The sequence below is a fragment of the Bos indicus x Bos taurus genome, chromosome 11 (genome assembly GCF_003369695.1).
Source record: "Bos indicus x Bos taurus breed Angus x Brahman F1 hybrid chromosome 11, Bos_hybrid_MaternalHap_v2.0, whole genome shotgun sequence".
In the NCBI taxonomy this organism is placed as follows: domain Eukaryota; kingdom Metazoa; phylum Chordata; class Mammalia; order Artiodactyla; family Bovidae; genus Bos; species Bos indicus x Bos taurus.
This window is the reverse complement of record NC_040086.1, coordinates 71,029,981-71,035,062: the sequence shown is the minus strand read 5'-3', so window position 1 is coordinate 71,035,062 and position 5,082 is coordinate 71,029,981.

Sequence of the window (5,082 nt, the reverse complement as noted above, 5' to 3'; positions counted from 1 at the left end):
GTATCCTGCTTACACACACACACACACACACACACACACACACACAACTGGGGAAGTACCTTCTTCCTGCCTGAGTCTTCTAAGGCAGTCACTACTCAGAGTCTCTCAGAGGCCACGAGCAGAGCTGGGACCAGAAAGGCCTCATTTGCATATGCTTTCTGAGAAGTTTCTTGCACAAACTTCAGTATAATACTAAATGTGGTCTAAATCAATCAAAAGGATTTGCTGTTGTTTGTTTGTGTTCTTTAAATTGGAGGTAACATACAGTAGAGGGCCCTAAGCTGAGGGCAGAGCTTGATGAGTTTGTCACATGCATGCAGATAAAACCACCACCCAGATGCAGAATATTCTGTTTTAATATTAATATTAGGATGGCCTCTAGAGCAATAGTTTTTGGACTCCCTTGCTTTCACATCTCCTCCTTGGTGTGCATCCCACACGTGAAATGGAACTCATTGTGGGTAAGGGCACGGGTCACGTCTCAGAATACTTCAGCTGGGTGGGCCCCTCTTGGAATGTAAAGGAGGTTGTGTAAGGCCACAGGGAGGAGTCAAACATTGCTTATTCACCCAGCTCTTTCTTCCAGATGCTGATCTCTTTTGATCCATGGTTCCCAGCCTTTCTTTCTGCCCCCACACCTGAGGGATACAACACATTCCCTTGGGATTAGTGGCTGAGTGTATCCCTGAGGTTTAAAGGGAGGGGAGGTGCAGCTTGAAAAGCTGTGTGGGTTATTCTGATGTTTACCCTGACTTGGGGTGAGATGTGAGAGTCACTGATGGACCGTATTTCCCCCATCCTGAAATGCCACCCGTAAGAAGATACATCTGGGTTTAACAGCATCTGTGCTGGTTCTTCCTCATTCGCTGAATGTGTCTTCCCCACCCCACCAGATCCACCATCACCCTTCCTTGCCCTCTCTGTACCCTGGGAGGCTGACAGGGGTGGGAGAGATGGGCTTGGGATCTTGTCGCCATCCTCTTCAGGGCTCTCTCTGGCAGGGGCTGCTTCTCTTTATCCTGCCGATGGCCTTCTTCCACGGTCCAAGGGTGCACAAGGCTCTTAATAACTCTATTTTCTTCCCTTTTCAACCCTGGGGGTGGTCAGCAGTTTCCACCACCTGTTACTAGGCCTGGGGTGCAACAAGGTCCCTTGTCACTCTCTTCGCCCTGCTCACACCTCTTTATGGAAACATTCTATTAAAGCCTCTTCCTTTGAACCATCTGGGCTGAAGTCTGTTTCCTGATGGACTCCTGACTGATCCAGAGATCTTGGGACAAACAGAAATGCTTCCAGGTTAGTCACTGATTATAACTTGCACCTGACTTTCAGAAATGTTCAAAATGTATTGTTTACAGTAGAGAAATGATGGCAGATTCACTCAGGCTTGGTGGATAGAGGACCGTTTATCATTAAGCCATGGACTTTGCGTCTGACCTGGCAAGGCTGGGAGCACAGGGAACAGGCTGTAATGAATGTAAAGCTGGGTGAGAAGGGTTTGTGTTCAGACTCTGGTTGGGAAATCTTGAGCAGGATGCCTTGCCACTCTGTTCCTCAGCCTCTTCTTTGCCAATCCAGAGTCACCCTGATTGTTGTCACATCCCTGGCAGGGATGTTGTATGAGAAACGAGACCATGTATGTGAAAGGGCTTCATGAACTGTCCAGCACTGAGACAGGAGGGCCAGTGCAGTCCAGCCAGGCAGTCATTTTGGTCAGGAGTCAAACATCAGAAGGGGAGGGACAGAGGAGGAAACACCTAACTTTAGTGCAGGGAGGTCCCAAGACCCAGAGAGGCAATGAGAAGGCAGCCCAAGTACCTTTTTCTCCCCATCTCATTTTATGATCTCGTCTTCTGGCACTTGACATGACCTTTCCTTAACCTGAGTGATAGTGGTGGGCGCTGAATTAAGGAGCACCTCTAAGTGTTGGACAGAGTCAAGCACAAGATGAATTCCATGCTTTCTGGGGACCAGTAAGAGAGAAACCTGACCCGTAGGAGGCAGGTCATGCATGTCCTGGGTAAGAGGAGGAGTCTGGTGTCATAGAGGATCAGCTGCACTTCCAGCTGGGTCACTAACCCTCTAACTAATTCTCCTGGGCAAGTTACTTCATCTCATTTTCTTGATCTGCAACCAGGGAATAATACCCACCTCAAACTTTTGTTGGGAGGATTGCATAAGACAATCCCTTAAAGTATTCCGCCTGGTAAGTGTTCAATAAAGATTGGCCCCTATTCTTCTTAGTATCTTATTCCAGGGAGTCAGAGAATCCTTTGTTACTGGGTGATCCTGGAATGATTCCCCACAGAGGGGGCCATGAACTGGGCTTGGAGGCTAAATTCTCGGCTTGGCATTCAGTTAGTCCGAGGCACCAGTTGCACCAGTCGGTCGGTCCCGCAGCATCAGGGCGCTTCTCTGTGCCTGGCGTTCAGGGACTGAGAGGTGAAGGCCGGCTGCAGATCGCGGGCCTCCCCGCGGACAGAGGGAGCCAGCACAAGTTCTGGAGCCGGGAAGGCCGGGATCAAAGCCCTTCGAGGCAGGCCGGGGCGCACCAAAGGAAGGCTAGCGACTTGCATCAGCACAGATTCCGTGATGCTCTGCAGACGTCTCGGGGCTGCTGGGCTTTACGGGAACCCACAAGAAAGGAAAGGGCTGGGGAGCAGGCAGGGCGGGGGCGGGCGAAGGCGCGAGGGTGCGCTCGCCCGCCCGCGCGCTCCCGGCGGCGCCTGCCCGGGCCTGGACGCGCCTGGGACGGCGGAGGCCACGGAGGAAGCATAGGCTCCCTTTCCCCCTCCTTCTTTCCCCCTGAATTACTGGAAGGACTGTGTGGGAGAGACCCAGAAGCACTGGATTTTCAAGCGCTGGGTGGGGGAGGGCCGGGTAGCCGCTGCAGCTCAAAGAAAAAAGAAAAGTGCGCCTGTTCGCGCCGCTTGGACACGCGGCTGCTCCCAGGAGGGAGCTGGACGCCCGGACCGCGCCTAACTTTGTAGCCCCACCTAGGAGTTCGCCAGGCCGGCCGAGGACCGTGCGGTGCGGGAGGCGATGGCGGGGCGAGTCAGAAAGTGTCACGATTTCTTCTCCTGCGCTCTCCCCACACCGTCCCCACCCCCAGTTTTCTGGGTTTTGCCGCTGCCGCTGGGGAAAGGGCTGAACGGTTTTGCGTCAAAGGACTGCATTTACTCAGTCCTGCTGGGAGAGGAGCGTAAACACACCCAGGCAGGCAGGACGCAGGATTAAAAAAAAAAGAGAGAGCAAGAGATGGCAAAAACGGCAAGACCCGCACTGGGTGCGCGCATCCATCTGCCTCGCACTTCTCGTCCCGACCCGTGGAGTTGCGGACGCTGCGCTGCAGGCGGCGAGGGAGGTGCGAGGAGCCCAGCCAGCCTCGCCTCTCCACGCGCGTCCTTGGGGATGGAGCCGAGGACAGAATGTGTTTTATAGTTGTAAACAATGACCCCGAGTATTGTTTAGGATTACCGTATCTTGGGGCCATTGGGGCGGCCAGATGCCGCCAGCCGTCCCGGAAACGCCAGCGCTTTATATAGAGCCCCGGGAAAGCTTTGAGTTCCCGGCTGGGTTCTATTTTTCTTTCCTAGCAACACCCCCACTTTACAGATAAGGAGACTGAGGGCCGAAACTGTGATGTTTTACAGTGCACAACGCTTCACAGCCTTCACGCATCTTCCTGCTGGTACATTAAGAGCTGGGTATGAGACTAAGGCAAAGCCTGGAGCAGAATTCGATTTCCTTGACTCCTAGTACAGTGCTCTTCCGGATCATCATCTCTGCAGAAGGACTGAAGTTCCAGAACTGACAAGGGCCTTAGAAGGTCATGTCTCAATCCCTTCGTTTTACAGACAGAAATTGAAGCCCAGAGAGGTTAAGGGACTCGCCCAAAGTCTCACAGCTCGTAAGCAGCACAGCCTGGCGTTCACACTCCAGGGCCTGTGCTCTTTACCCCGCACCTCGCCCCGCCCCGCCCCGCGAGGCAGGAGAAGCTAGGAATCCGGACTACCTACTGCCTGAACTTCGCTCCAAAACAGCTGAAGACAACGTTGGGGCACGCCCTCTCTCGGGCCTGCCTCTTCCCTGTTTTTTTTTTTCTTTCAAATTCCTAACAGTCGAGGTTGCTTATAATGCCCGATTACTCCTATTAGATGCGTCCTAATTGCCCAGCATAGAGGGCGGCCGGAATGTCTTGACTGGTTAATTTCGTCTTCAAGGCTACTCCTAACAAATTAATTGCAGGGCCGAAAAGAAAGGGGAGGGGGGCGGGAAGCAGTGGGGAGCCAGCCGCGGAAGGGAAAATAGGCAGGCCGGCCCCGCCCGGCTGCGCTGCGCCCCGCCAAGCTCCGGCCGCAGGGAGGCGCGGATGCCCAGGGCGCCCAGGGCGCCCGCTGCTCCGGGTGGCGCCGCGAAGGGCGCCGACGACCGTGCGCGGCCGCGCCCTCCCTGCGAGCGGCTCTGCGCGCCCGGCTCTCGGCCTCGCGGTGGCGCCGCACTGAACCGCCCGTCTCGCTCTTCAGGACTGTGATTATTTTCTGAAACACGGCGCCGAGGCCCCCGCGGCGGCTCTCAGGGGCCCCGCCCCGCGCCCCTTCGCCGGGCGGTGGAGAAGGTGGGGAGGCCGTGGCGCGCTCGGGAGCCGGCGAGGGAATCCCTCTCCCTCCACGTCACCCGAAAGCTAGGGAACCCGCACTCGCGTCCTCTAACGCAAATGACCATCTTTGGCAACGTGCGCCAGTGGAACAGACCAAGGGCGCGTGGCCCGGGGGGGTGGGGTGGGGATGGGCCAGGCTGCCTCGGCTCCCCCAGACCGCGCCAGCGGTCCGCTCCCACCCCCGCCACCGCCTTCCTTCCTCGCGCGGGGTGTGTGGCTGGCGTCAGCGCGGCCAGGAGCCGGGGCAGATAGGGGAGCGCTGCGCCCGCCTCCTCCCGCGCGTCTTCCTCCTCCTCCCCCTCCTCCTCGGCCTTCTCCCCCCGCCTCCCCGCGCGCTCCTCCCTGCAAGGTGGAGTCGGGTTGACGTGAGGTACAGGGGCTGGAGAATAAAGAGTGTGGAGTTGAAATCGTGCCATTGTAGT